Here is a 14,742-nt window from a genome sequence, read left to right as displayed (position 1 = left end):
TCCAAAGTGCTGGGATTACAGGCGTGAACCACTGCGCCCGGCCTGAACAAACCTTTTAAGTCCATGATGCAGTATGGTGAAGTATACTTCAAGATTGTTCAGCAGACCTCTAGAACTTACTCATCTTGGATATCTGAAACTTTACACCTCTGGAGCAATTCTCCATCTTTCCCTCCCATCAGTCCCTGGCACCTACCATTCTACTCTCTGCTTCTGTGAGTTGAACTGTTTTAGGCCACATGAAATGAGATATACACATACAATGGGATGTTATGTGGTCTTAAGAAAGGAATTCCTATCATGTGTGACAACGTGGATGAATCTGCAAGGCACTGGCTAGTGAAACAAGCCAGTCTCAGAAGGACCAATCATTTTATTGAACACCTGGAGAAAGCGTAAACATGGGAAGAATACAATGGTACTCCATATGGACCAAAATAACTCTTGGGAACTCAGTCACCTTGACTCACCAAGAATAACTAGCTGCAGCAGGCCTGAAGTTGTTGGGATGCAAGTTTGATGAGAAGGACAATCAAAGACCCCATAGTCTGTTCCTCATTTAATTTTCTGTATAGCTTTAAATTGGGATACACATGGACAACTGTGTGTCTGTACACGTATCTGCAAAACCACAAAATACTCAGTCTACACTAGGAAAACATAAGCCAACAATACTTAATATCCTCTAGCCTCGATGCTAATATTACTTACAAAAAGGAAGTATTCTGTGGGTCTGGAAGTGAGATCCTAGCTAAGGGAAAATAAGTTCATTGAACTTATTTGAGTCAACGTAGTGTGCTCCAGGTCTGGCTTTTCTTTCCTCAGTAGAGCTGAGTGACGTGACCCTTCTTGGCTTCAGTTGCTCACCATTTGGGGACAGTTCTATGTTTGCTGCACTGAGTCTAAAACCTGTATAAAATAAATCACATTGCAGACACTCCTCAGAGTCCAGATGCACCGGACTATTGCATTAAGCAACTGAAGAATCTTCCAAGTTCCAGATCTTCTGAGTTCCAGATTCTCCTTCTCATGTCCCCTGCTGTGAGGCTGGTCCTACTCAGACCTTACTTGCTGTGCTTTCTAATTCTAGTCTGCCTCTCCCGCAATTCCACTGTCTATTTTCATGTAATATAATTTGATTCTTGGGAGACAAGGCCTGAGATAGCTCATTGACACTCATAGCTAGTTGCCATCTCTGTATTCTGCATATCAAAAAGTGCTCTTATTTCCAGTTCTTCAGGATCTTCTTAAAGGATCGATTTCTTTATTTTTCTCATTCCTGTGCTTATTCTCGTATATATAGGCTTATCCCAACTACCATAATAATAACTTGTCACACCTTTCCTTTTTTATGTCAGGCAGAAATGATCTCTTAACCCACACCACCACCACATACCCACCTCCTATATTTTCTTTTACAAACATCTGTATTCATATTGAGCTTACATATGATAGAATTTTTGACAATCAAAGCCCAAAAGGCATATTTACATATCAAATGAGTTATCAATGAAATATACACTATTACTCCTAATTACTACTACTTCCATGTCCCAGTGACAATGCCAATATTTATCTGAGCTCACGTCTTACAGTTTAAACTGTTTTATCTTTCACCAGATCCTCTTCCCTGTCCCATATATGATCAGCAAAAGTATGTGATTCTTAAGTGATTCTCAAATGCAGCCAACCTGAGGTGAAAGAATAAGAGGCATCAATGTCTCCTAAATAAATAGGGACTTGAGATTTAAAGACGAAAATATGTAGTATGACTTGTTGAAAGTAAAAGAAAATTGAGGAAGTTTTGAAAATGGGTATTCTAAGAGGTATTGAAATAAAAATCCACAAAATCTTTGATCTATCCAGGCTTCCTCCAACAATAAGTTTTTTAGAAATACTTGTGTGATTGCACAAGTAAGAGCATACATAAGCAAAGGTATTAATTGGAGCTTTATGTTAGTGACATTTGAAGGTAACAAATACCTATCCTTTGGGGAATAATCAAATAAACTGGGATATACCTAAAGAAAAGTAGATCTCCATGTACATGTAAAAGTGATCCATGAAGCAATGTTGAAATTTTTTTAGAGCAAGTTTCAAACATTGAGTCCATGGAGACATAATCCCATTTTTTATAATTCATGCTTCATACCCAGGCAGGTGCCTATGGTTTTAAATTATTCAATAGGGATGAAGATGTTTTATAAATGTAAAAGATTCTTAAAATTCATTGTAGGCTTAATGGTTTGAGCATTTCAACTGTCAAAGTACATGCTCAGATTCTGAAGGTTACTCTTGAAAACGTTAATGGTAGTTATTCCAGGGAAGTGGGAGATCGGAGAAGGATGGTAAGAAGACATGATTTTTATTTTTAAAACTAGTCATCAAATGTGTTTAATTTATAAGGAATACTATACAAACAACAACAACAACAACAACAACAACAACAACAACAACAACCACCTCTGAACAGTGTTAGCTACACTATCTCTTCTGTTGAGGAACCAGGCAATGTATTTTCTCTTATCTCTTCCCACCTTGCAGACTCTTTTTTTCCTTCCGTGAGTTGTGAAAATATACCTTAAAAAGCACATACATAGCATATAGCTTAGGTGTTATTGGATTGGAATTTGAATTCTAATTAAAGTTATGCATTTGACAAATTACAGGAGGAATAATGTATTTGAGTTCTTTGTAGTTGCTGTTCACATGTTGAATGGTGATGTGTAGGACATGCGAAACCAGCAGACTTAGGATAGCAATGACTTAGACTCAAGCTTTGCTTGGCCCCAGAAGAGGTGATGTTATCCATTTCAGTTAGAGTTTATCCACATGGTTTAACAACCCCATGTAAAACCATTTCTATGAAGAGCAGCTGTTTCTTCCTATCTGCCTTTCCCCTGTTGTCCCTAAAAATGTTTTCATATATGCTTTGGTCCCTGTGCTTTGATATCATCAATGATGGACAAAGGTGTCTTACAAATATGAAAGACAATTTTCAAAAAGTTATTTTAAGGCTTAATATTTTGAACATGACTTAAACTGTAGATGCTTAGTATTTTCAGTGGCTTAATGTAATAAAACCCACCTGTTATTTTTGGCTGCTTTATTTGGACCATCTGCTCCACAAAAAAATGAAAAGCTCAACAGTGGATGGAGAATTGTCTACTCTTCATGTGTCAATAATTTATTTATTCTCTCTATCCAAGCCTCCAGGTCATTGCAAAACTGTTTATTCATTTTCCAACAAAAGGGAAAGCCAGTATTTGGCATTTGGCTTTATTAAAATCATCACAGGGAATTATATTTTGAAAATTCATAATTTCCTATTTTTCTCTATGTTAGAATAGCTTGCCAGTTGCATTTATTTTAAGGACACTGATTCTTTGTTCTTTCTGTGGCAGGTTGGGTATCAGCTGGAGAGGTATTTTTGGCGATGGTTAACCCAATCATGCATCATTCATGTTCAGGTAGCTATGTGAGCATCACATAGTCTTGTTCCTAAATTAAGATGGAGTTTCCACTAGAGATGAGAATTACAAAGGTCAAATACTTTGGTCGCCAACTACTTTCATTTGAATGAAATGACTTTGTAATCCTATCCTAATCTCTTGGCAGCTTAGGACACAGAGAATCACCTCTTAGTTTACTGCAGTTTATGATCATGACTTTGTTCTTGCCAGGGTTCATTCTTACACCTTTGATCATCTCTAACAATAATAACAGCAACAATAGTAACAGCTAGTTTTTACTTATTGATGACTAGGTTCTAAATACCATACTAAAGACACCACTTATGTACTGCTCATCTTTTTATGTAGTGCTTCCTTTTTTTCTCTCATCTTAAGTTTTCTCTAAATCTTTTGCACCTTTTCTTCTTTTCCTTAGTTAGTTATTTCCTCAACACAACTGTGGACCTTACTTACGTTTCAAACTGCCACCTCTTTTTAGATGGTGGTTAACTTCACTTCTAGCTACTGAACTTAAACCTGATTTCCAGTTTCTTGTTTCTAGCTCCCTGTGGCATGATTTAGGATTACCTGAGAGAAACAAGGCCTAATGTTTTTTGAGTGCCTACTAGTGTTGGGCATTTTCTGTGTTAGTTTGTTTAATAAACATAAACAACTTTATTCTCATTTTAGATTTGGGAAAATTTAGGTATAAATAATTTAATAATTTTCCTGAGATCACTGTTGGTTGTGAAGAAGCAAGCTGGGATTAAAACTCAAGTACAATTCTAAACTCCATAACTTTTATAGCATTTCATGTGCGTTTCAAATGTAACACTTTCTTCACATCATTGACTAACTACACTTTCTAGGCATTTCAGGATATCATCCATGCATTGCAAAATATTATTTTTAATGTTTCTCTGTTTATCTCATCTCCACCCACCTCCTTTGACCCTCATCCAAGTATTCAGTAACCTCACCCTTACGTCATCCCAGCGATCTCTCTCCTTACTCTTCATTTCCAACTTTTCCTGCATAAAACTACCCAATCCATTTTCCTGAGGCTCTGTTTTCCTACAGTCATTTCTTCACTATAGAACCTACAATATCGCCCATAATCTGCCCATCAAAGCCAAATTATAGATTCAGAATTTTTCTTCAACTTGCTCTAGGCTATTTGTCCAAAGCGTTTGCTATTTTCTTAATTCACTTCACTCGCAGCAATTGTTTCACTGGGTTCTTCACACTCTGCTCTTTGCCACTCCTTTCCTACTTCCAGGAATCCTTTCCTTCTCTTTTTGGCCAACCCAATCTTACTCTGGTTCAAACGTTCCAATGACTTTTTCTTCCAAGAAAGTCATTTTGCTTGTCTACAGCCCACTAGCATCTCTTCTCCTCTGACTTCCTGCAGTGTCTGCAGATGCACTATGCATTTATCTGTTGCCTTATTTTTGCCTTTCATCATTCGAATGTCCCAGTATTATAAATAAACTTTTGAGGACAGAGGTCCTTTGTGCTACTCTTTAGAGCTTGGCATATAGAAGGCACTTGTGGTGTCCTCAATACACTATGACTGACATAAGCTGTGTACTTAGAAGGGACCACCATCCTGCCACACAGAGCCCATAGCCTCCCTGAAAATCTTGACTATAACCTGCTTGCCCCACAGGTAGATGAGACACCCCATCTTTGCTATTATATATGCCTAATAGGAAACAACAAACACAGTTTATTTAGCTCTTACCTAGGTTTCATATCTAATACAGTCATGTACAAAAAAAGAATTGGACTTATATGCTACCATTCTTCAGAATCTTCATATAATAACTGAAAATGTAATGCCTATTGTTTGCAGTCATGGGGGAGAGAGAACGCGATGAGGTGAACAATAGTGTATCACTAGGTTTCTTACGTGTAGTCACAATTCTCTCTTCTTTCCAAAGGGCATGCTTACAAGGTAGTATTTGAAGGATATATAAAGCCCTCTCTGTCTCTGAAATGGGATCTATTATGAAATGGGTTGGAAAGATTCTAAAGAGCAGAAAAGGTATGATTTACTCAAGTTCTTCTTCAGCTGATTCCAATACGTGAACTATTTTAAAGATAGTGCCCTCTGCAGAGATGTTTATTGTACCCTGATGAAGATGGATAATGTGACAATAAATATGGTAAATGGCTGGAAACCCAGAGTTCAGACATCCTGATGGCTCTTGAGTAGTAATCTGGGCAACTCAACTCAGTGTAATATGAGACCAAAGATCAGGGCCTCTGATGAGATTCAGCTTCTCAGCAAGAGGATGCATTGTATGTAGGAAGCACTGTTTTACCTTTCCAATATTTTAAAACACATTGGCATCATCAGTGGAAGGCCATTTAAAGGTCTATAGAATTCCAATAGAAAAATCAATGACTAGTATGAGATAATACTAAGGTCACATAAAAATGGACATTAAATGGTCAGATAATTCCCAGAGATTTGCTGTGTGATTTCCAATGGGGCATCTAACAGAAGAGTGATTAAGTAGAATTTTAAATGCTCAGCAATACCTCTGCTTTGTTTGCAAATTAAAATTAGAATTTGATTTTAAATAGAATTTTAAACAAATTTTATATATTCTTATTTACTTTTAGAGAAGGGTCTTGCCCTGCCACCCAGGCTGGCGTGCACTGGCATGATCATAGTTCACTATAACCTTGAACTCCTGAGCTCAAGTGATCCTCTCACCCCAGCCTCCTGAATAGCTGGAGGTGAGAGGACACATGCCTGTAGATCCTGCCTGTAGACCCAGGGTGTGGTGACACATGCCTGTATACCCAGCTATTCAGGAGGCTGAGGTGAGAGGATCACTTGAGCTCAGGAGTTCAAGGTTATAGTGAACTATGATCACGCCAGTGCACACCAGCTTGGGTGACGGAGCAAGACCCTTTCTTTAAAAGTAAATCAAAATATATAAAATTTTAAAAAATAAAGTTGAATCTACATTTTGGTATGCCAAAACATAACCTAAATTGTATGATGATGTAGAAACACAGTGATACAAAATACACCTGACAACAAATGGCAAAAATTATCGCTTTTGGTATTTTATCTCATTTAATGCACTGACCAATTCTGTGACATAGGTATTTGTATCCCCATTTTACAGGTAAGTATATTAAACCTTGGAAAGATTAAATAACTTGCTCAAGGTAAAAACTACAAAGAGGAAAAGCTAGGACTCAGAGCTAATTCACTTCCCTCACTTCACTATTTGAAGTTTCGAGAAATCCTGGAGTAAATAAATCCATTCCACATTGTTTAGACCAAGGTTTTCCACACTCATTTAACGAAAAATATATTGTTTTTCATAGAATAGTTTCTAAAAGCTCAGGTCACTAATGTTCTGTAGCACATACTTTGGAGAGTTCTACACTGGGACGATGAGTAGTTTGGGATATCACATCTCACTACATTGAAAGGAACTGTCTAAGCAGTTGATTACAATTCAGTGTGTGGTCAAGCATGAACACACAAGTCAAAATGCATTCCTTGGTGTGACAGGTTTAAAAGAGGATCAAATCTAGTTTAGCTTCTAAATCAGAAGTGCACAGAGCTGTTTGGCCAAAAGTAACTCTTAGGAAGTATCAACCAAGTCAACGAATCAGTTGTTGGTCTCATTTGAGATTCTGATCAAATCAAACAAGATAAATTGTGAGTGAAACCTTTCTTCTCCAAGGTTGCTCTAGATTTAAAGCAGATGCAATCATTAACTTTTCAACATAAGTATTTGCAAAACTTTTCAACATAAGTATTTGAAAAAAAAAAGTATCAACGGTACTGCACCTCCCCCAGCTGGAAACCAAAGCTCTGAATCATTTCTCCTGGAAAACCCATATGGAAGGGAAAACCCTCCTGGAAGCTGGCTGACAGCTTCTTATTTCTATTGAAACCTGTGAGTCAGGAGGCCAAGAAAGTTCCCTGTAAACAATTTCATGCAGCCATTTAGATATAGTTACAATGAAACAGCTAGTTTTACATGGCCTTAACGATTAGCCATTATATTTCAAACTTTTAAAATTAAAAAATGAGTGCTTCTTTTCCTACTTTTGGCTCCGCTCCATTCCTGCCCCGTGAGTAGGAGGAGTAAGAATTGGAAAGAGGGGTAGAAATTAGGTAAGGTGTGATTATGAATATTATTGCTATTTTAAAATGGTCATTTTATATTTTGATACAATGGCATGACAAATGCCCTGCAAATCAAAATTTCCTTGATAAAAAAGTCAAATTAATCAACATAACTTGACCACCTTAGGGAAATGCCTAGGTCTTATCTGTTTAATGTTCCAATAACCTAGCACAGTTCTGCACATTATATAAAATCAATTAAAAGAAAGAAAACACTGCCACAACCAATAAAATCAAACCCTAACCTTGAAAGCTGGCCATGGAAAATACTTTCCATTTGAAGGGGAAATCCACTCTTCTATCCCCAGCTCTAATCCTCTGACTACACCTTTCCCTTGAGGACCCCTCATTTTTCCTGCCATCAACACTTTCTTGGCCTCTGGGGACATTTCTTCTTTATCATCCAATATACCTTTTCATGGCAAAATTGAAAAGAGGTTACATATTTAAATAAGACTTTTATTTAAAGCCTATTGATAAGAAAATGGAGAGACCCAGAGATGAATGTATAACTAGATACAAAGCATTTTCATTTAGGGAATACTTTAAGATATATTCTGCTTAGCTCTTAACCTGCTTCTATAATATAAAAGTCATCTTTCTTCACTATGACAAACGAAAATCCTCTATATCTAGATTCCTTAAGACCTAAGGAAAATAAAATTCTCTTTCTTAACTAGGACCTGCTTGACCCTGTTTATTTTTTTATAACTGTTAGAAATATTACTTCATTTCCCAAAGACCTAGAAGAGTACACCATACACAGCAAGTACTCAATCTGGGGGCTGGCTGACTCAGAAAATCCTTGGGTTAAACCACAAAAACCTGAAGGCAGCAACTTAGCTGAAAACAGTGAATTCAACCTGGAGTTTGATTTTGAGGAATGCTGGCTCCTGGTCATCCTGCAGCAAGGGTGTCTACCTAAGTATTTCCACCTCCTGTTAACTGGTTTCTATCCACTTTCCTGAGAAGCTCCCTACCTGCAGGTTGGCAGATTCTGAATGTGAGGATGTTTTCACAACATTTAAGACTCCTGGGGGTCATTTGCAAAGGTGATTTGACAGAAAATGTAAATTAACAATTTATGGGAAGATCTCTTTCCTGTAATTGATAATTTTAAGGAAATTCTTTGCTTTAGGTTACAGTCTCCATAGATCTAACTTACAAGAGTATCATGTTTTTACAAAAGTCAACACAGTAATAGCAGAGATGAACTCTTTTATATGATTCATTCTTTCCACATATTAAAAGACTGTTTTGAAGTAATTACTCCCCTTGAACTGTGACTTTTCAATTCTTTATAGGAATTAACATTTAAAAATATATACAGACAATTGAGAAATTTTTCTATAATGAGAATGCATACCTATATGTACGCATATAATACGGATATGGAATTAAGGTGAAGAACCATTATGGTAGGTGGTGACAAAGCTATTTGCCAAAATGTGTTCCATACCATAACTTCCTTTTTAGAATATTTATATGTTTGATGTGTTTAATTAACGATAGCCCTTTGAGATTCAAAATACGTTTTGCAAAATTCTGAGGATTTGGGGATCAAAGGAAAGCAGTTTTTTGGATGAAAAAGTGAAGTTTCTTCAAGGAGGAGTCTCACTGGTAGTTAAGCAACTCTGCCAAGGTCAACATCAACTTCAGTTACTGGTTACATATTTTACAGTAAACACTGACTGCCTAAGTTAACCTTGCCTGTGATGGTTAAATGGAGGTCCTCAATTATCCTCTCTCCTGGTTCGTTTGGTAGAGGTAACCAGAGAGAAGGCTGTGCATGCATTCTGGTTCCTTTCCCTTTCATCTCTCTCAAGCCTTTTATTCCCTGTTTTAGTCTTATATTGGAAAACTGAGAGTCCATCAAAATCATATCCGCGAGCTGTTGCCAGGAAGCCTCAAATCCCACCTTTCTGTTCCTGTTTCATTCATTCCGGCTTTCGGGTAAGGAAGTTTCTTCCTGGGCTATACCCATGGGGCTATTCTTTCGGTTTTTAAACTCAGTACTACTCTTCATGTATTGATTTAGCCTGCATATAACACAAGCAGCTTTAAAGTGAGTGCAAATGTTCTCAGGCCACCAAAGATCCACTCTCTGATCCTGCGCAGGTCTAGAGGACTTGCCGAGGCTTGACTGGTCATTTCTCTTTCCCAAATCCAGTTCCCTTAGGCTAGAGCAGCTGGAAGACCTCCTTATTTGTATAGCCATCCCATGCTGAAGAGTTGTAAATCAGATGTTTCTTTAGAAGTTGCCTTGGATTCCACAGCAGGAGTCTAGGATCACGGTGTTTCTGGTGTGTCTGCAGAGAAAGAGTCTGAGTGCTGAACAGGAGGTGATAAGCCCGGTTATCGCTGGAGAAGGTGGAAGAATGGATGTTGGCTGTGTTTCTCTCCCTTTCGGTAATTCCCAAGAGATATGTATGTCCTTGCAGCATAGTATCTGACCAGGTTATATTTCAGGGATAACTAATAGATCATGCTCAACTTATTTTGAAGATGTCTTTGTTACAAATCACTGGCTTACTAGACGGTTCTTTAGTTTCTTTTTGCTGATTTCTAGTCTCTTCTCTGCGTCAGGTCTCCTGGTGTCCTAGTGCACAGACTTCAGGCTCCTGAACTACAGAGTCCTGCCCTCTCCACTCCCTTCCTTTCTCTTTTGCTCCCTTTTTCTAGATAGAAATCTTATGTTCTCTCTGTGGATTCCTGGGTTCCAATCTTCCATGGTTGTCTGGGGGTAAAGAGATCCTTCTACCACCATTCCAGTAGTACTACGACACTGTTGCTCAGCATAGTGCTTCTGTTTGCAGGCTGACATTTACTGGAGAGGACCTTCATGCCACAGGCTCACTACAATGAACACTTCTACCTAACTGCTGGCTCTTTTGGGTTACCTTTAAAAACGGCATTTTCTCAGCTTGAAGGTGTTACCATGGTCACTGGAATGGAGGTTGACAGAACCATAGTTCCAATCACTATGGGTATGGGTTCAAGTGAACCACTTGATTACAATGTGGATATTTGACTTTTCTGTAAACAGCATAGCCCAAGAATGCCATGTTATATGCCCATTTTTTAAGCTGTTTTATGATTGCACTATCTTAGTTTTCCATCACTCATCGAGTATTTCTTTGTGTGGATCACAGAATTGACACCTTATGAAAAGATTTTAAAAGGGAAAAATTACATATACTCTCTATATATGGATTGCAGAAAGACTGACATCTTGTGCAAAACATACCAAAGTAAACACGGTCTGTAAAGAATTTTTCATCATATATAGAGGGAAAAATAGAAAGCGATCAATAAGGCTCTGTAGTTATTGACCTGTGAACACGTGGCTAAAGAAAATGCTTTTCTGATAAATCTAGAAAAAGAGCCAAACACCACAAATGAAAAGTCTAACAAAATAACCCACTGAGTTCCATTCAGATGTCTGAGGTGCTCAGAGGTGAGGGGGTAGCATGGGCCACGGGCGTGCGGCAGCCTGACTTCCCCATCATGTTCATGCTTCCTAACTCGATCATTCTTCTAGCCAGAATCGGTTTTCACTGCAGGAGCCTGCCTATTTTACAAATGGTTGAGATATTTTGCTGCCATCTTCAGAAGCACTGAAACCTCAGCCCTAGGGAGAACCCAAAGGAGTGGCCACTGCCTGAGCTCATGGATAACTGGAAGCATTCCCCGCAAATGCTTTGAGCTCTCTCTCTCAGAGCAGGTTACAAAGGTTTTGCTCCCTAGGAACCAAAGTGTTTCTCCTCCCTCACTTTCCCACGAAAACCAATTCTGAAGATCCAGCTCAGGATTGCCTTGAACTTGGTAGAGGGCATGAGAAATGTATTAAATGCTTTCTCTTTAGGTTCTGTAACGGACTCAATATAATTGACAAGACATTTTTTGTCCGGAAGGAACATTCAAGTTGCCATATGTTTATCTTATCAATTGTCTCTTGGAGTTATTAGTGATTAAATGTTCTATGTATTTGCAGTTGTGTGGTGGAGGGAGGGGTTAGTCTTAAACATTACTGATGAAAGCTGCCTGTTTCCCACTAAATAACGGGTATGACTTAGAAAAGCAGAAAATGACTAAATTCTGAGGTGCTACTGAGAATAAGGAAAAAACATGTGCCAACAATTAGTCCTTAAAGGCTTCCTAGAGGCAATGAGTTCTGAATGAGGTTTAAAAAATAATAATTGATACTTTTGCTTAAAGGTATAGGCCACTATAGTACATGCAGCAGACCAGTCTAAACACTGTTGGGTAGAAATTGCATAGAAATATAAATATACCTTTTCAATCTTAGTCTTAAAATTGATTTCCAACTGTTGTTAAATCATTAGTTGTATTAGCATAGGACTGAATGAGCTATTAGCAGGAATGTGTAAATTGCAAATTAAAAGACAAGAAAGTTCTAAAATTGGCAATGTCTTCTTTCTGATTAAATACCTGTGTTATGATTTTAGAACAGGAAGAATAATGCAACATTTGATTTAATGCAAATGATTTCTTTGAAATGGAACTAGCATTTGATATGAAATAGACATTTATAATGAGAGACAAAATAGCATAATGTAGTGATTTAGAAAAGTAAAAGATTTTATATCAAACTGTCTTGTCATTTAATCTAACAAATCCATACAAAGTCCTTAACATAGAAGAAAAACAGGCAGGTCTTGGGACAGTATATAATCTTGTTCTAGATAATAATACACTGTGTGAGTTATAAACAACTTGACTCAGTCTATCAAAAATACCCTATATATGCATAAGAGACATCATTGAATAACTGTTATCTGATACAGTTTATTTTTAAGTCAAGTATCTGCTTAAAACAGTGCTGAATTCACCCTAGAGCACATGGTCTTCATCTCATTCTTAAATATTCTATTAAGTATGACCTAGAATTTGTTGTGAAATGAAATGTCCCAGTGACCATTCACTGCATTCTGAATAAAATCCAAAGGCCTTATCCTGCCTTTCAAAAGTCTTCCCAATGTATGACTTATTTAAAGATTAGCTTCATTTCCCATCACAAGCAGAAAGACCCCAGTATTCAATTAGACAAGCTGGCCTCACACCGTCCAACCTGGAACATGCCAGCCCTGGCTCAGCTTGTTACGTCTGCTTAGCCAGCTGTACCCTTGCTCTTCAGTCTCTGCCTCTGAAAAGTTTCCCCATCACTCATGATCAAACTCAAATTCCATCTGCTCTAAATAGCCTTTACAGGCCTTCTCCCTTTTCTCCTCTTCCCCTAGCAGATTGTTAGTTACTCTGTGCAATAACCAATACATCCCGTCAAGCTCCAGGTGCTATGGATTTCACCTCTCAAGACAAAGAATAGTCGCTGGCACATAGTAGGCATTCACTTAATATTTGTTCACTGACTAGCTCAATGCTTCTTAAATTATGCTTGCTTCTCCAAAACTGCCCCCACTGATAGTCAGGTCTCCATCTTCTTTGATCTACTCACAGAACCAGTAACCTAACAGACCAGTTGGCCTTCAATCTTGTCTTCTACCACACTGGTGTCAGAATGATCTCCCCAGAACAAGAACTTGAACATGTCACACTAGTTTAAAAACTGCAGTCATCTCTCTCACTCAGAGGCTGAATTCCGTAGACTTTATATGACATATGAAGCCCCCATGATTTGTTCCCCCCTTTCCAGCCACTTGTCTACAACTTCCTGTTACATGCTTTAGGCCTCAGCAGCACTAGGGATTTTTATCTTACATGAGTGATGAATTACTGAAGTCCTATGTAATTCAAAACTGTTATGCAAAAATTAAAATTTTCCCATGTGGAAAAAAATCTAACCTTGGTGGGGCATTTTGAAGCAGGTGGTTTTTTGCCATTATAAGTTATTTTTCTTTTCACATTCTTTGACCTAGCATTGCATCTATTATCATTTCATAACATACATGCTCTTATATTTACAAAAGAACAAAGGAGAGGTTTTTTTTGTTTTTTTTTTTAACTTCGTCGTGTTATTTTATTGCATTTAAATCCTGTTTCAAAGTTATCGATTTTCAGGCATTATCTCGGGCCTGAATTTTAGCCTTACCCCTAGCAGCACTATTTAATGAGGACTTCAATTTTATTGTTAAAGGACATAAGGAAATACTTTAAATTCTAGAATGGCGAATGCCAAAGTTACACGATGAAAGTCACTGAAAGCGTTACGGAAGTGTGAATGCAGGTAAACATCCTGTGATCAGACACAGGGTGGAAGTTATTTCTGTTTACTAGCTAAAGTGACCACATGGCGATAATGGAAACTATCAGCTCGTCAGCATTGAAATGAATCATTTAAGTTTAGGGAATTTTTTTACTTTTCAAATTTTGTACATAAGGTCATACTTCATTAATACTTTTGTGTTTTACTATTTTTAATTTACATGATTGCGGTTATGTAAAATAAAACTGCATTGCATCTACAGTTCCCCAAACATACGCAACAGTTTCTTGCCCTGATGCTGTTCCCTATTGCCTGGGCTCTCATCCCAAACTCCTTTCCGGTTACATCTCCTCCACATTTCTTTATCTGATTCATTCTATCACTCGAATCTGTTATCACCTCCCTGCTGTATCCATTAGTTGTTTTTATACTTTGTTTCCCTGTGCATAGCTCTGTCATTGACTTCACACTTATCCTGGAATGACGACAGTTTATTAACTCATTCTTCTGGTCTCAGAAGTCAGTACAGTGCTTGGCACACATGTGATTAAATACTATTTGAAACTAATGAAGTTTCATTTGTGCTTGAATGTTTAGTTACTCAAGAACTGGAATTTCTGGAGAAGAGGAACTGGTGTACAACCCTGAGCATATACTATGAAGCTTTATACTTAATTTATGCCCTAACTATAGATGGTTTTAGAATTGAGTTAAATACTGTCTCTTATAAGAATTGCTGCAATATCTCTATAGGTACATTATAATGATGAGATAACACTGATTTCTAATGTTTTCTGTGAACCCTGAAAATCTGAGACAGGTTTCATATAATTTAGAAAGTTTATTTTGCCAAAGTTGAGGATTTGTGCTCTTTGACACAGCTTCAGGGCGTCCTGATGACATGGGCCAAAGGTAGTCAGAGCACAGTTTGGTTTTATATG

The 14,742-nt window shown here is 37.6% G+C and overlaps 1 pseudogene; it reads left to right on the top strand.

The window, feature by feature from the left end:
* The window catches only part of LOC108516186 (proliferation-associated protein 2G4-like), an 80,033-nt pseudogene extending 65,571 nt beyond the window's left edge, over positions 1-14,462 (top strand).
* The last annotated feature ends 280 nt before the right edge of the window (positions 14,463-14,742 follow it).

The sequence above is a fragment of the Rhinopithecus bieti genome, unplaced genomic scaffold (genome assembly GCF_001698545.2).
Source record: "Rhinopithecus bieti isolate Rb0 unplaced genomic scaffold, ASM169854v2 scaffold_35900, whole genome shotgun sequence".
In the NCBI taxonomy this organism is placed as follows: Eukaryota; Metazoa; Chordata; class Mammalia; order Primates; family Cercopithecidae; genus Rhinopithecus; species Rhinopithecus bieti.
Note: the sequence above shows the minus strand (reverse complement) of the source record. Positions and strands in the feature narration are given on the sequence as shown.